The 758-nt window shown below is 57.1% G+C and overlaps 1 protein-coding gene across 1 annotated transcript in view; it reads right to left on the reverse strand.

Annotated features, from left to right (window-relative positions):
• Window positions 1-758, reverse strand: part of LOC104159138 (calcium uptake protein 2, mitochondrial-like) — a gene marked incomplete at both ends in the record, with an annotated part of 40927 nt that overhangs the window by 17815 nt on the left and 22354 nt on the right. The gene's annotated exons all lie outside the window — the stretch shown is intronic.

Consider the following 758-nt stretch of genomic DNA (forward strand, 5'->3'; position numbering starts at 1 on the left):
TGGCACTGCAGCAGTACCGGCTGTCTTGCTATGTACATCACCCGGCTGAGGAGTTGCGAGGCATTACCAGTGGAACGTTTCGGCGGGTTAGGCAGGGACCACAAAAGTGCCGTGGTCACGGACTGGCAGGAGCTGTGCTCCATCCCTTCACCGGCCTGTCACGTCAACATTTCTCCTCACACAGCTCTTAAGATCCTGTGTCCTTCACTCTTACCACTCTCAAGCGCTGCCTGCCTTCATCACCAGTTCCTCCGGTTTCCAGCCAGCCATTCCCTCCTATTTATTCACGCTGTGTAAGCACAAGGCAAGCTGCTTGTGTTTGCTGTGAGGACTGGTGGCCCTGCCTGCAGCAGCCCGCTCGGCTCCACGCTCCGACTCCAGGGCTTGCTCTGCTGCTTCACGGCCGTCTTGCAGCCGCAGGGTCGCCAGCTCTTTGGAGACAGACCCCCGATGGAGGCAGCCCGGTGGGCAGCTGTCAACAACCTCCTACCAAGCATTTTCACAGGCCCAGAATTTAGCCAGACAGAGGTACCTTCGTAGTAAACCAGCAAATTTCCATAATGCTGACAAAAGACATGCCCAGCTGCAGGGGGGCTCCACTGGCAACTTTTGGCTTCGGACGAGGAAGCTGCTGGAACATCTCAACCAGCAACAGCTCATTTTTCAGCAGAGGCAAACCAGTGCCCTGGCCTCTGCTCCCCGAACGGGCAGTAACCGTTTTGCTGATAAATTCCTCTCACCCTCCCCCCCCCACCACC

Source organism: Cariama cristata, unplaced genomic scaffold (assembly GCF_000690535.1).
Source record: "Cariama cristata isolate BGI_N322 unplaced genomic scaffold, ASM69053v1 scaffold16583, whole genome shotgun sequence".
Taxonomy (NCBI): Eukaryota; Metazoa; Chordata; class Aves; order Cariamiformes; family Cariamidae; genus Cariama; species Cariama cristata.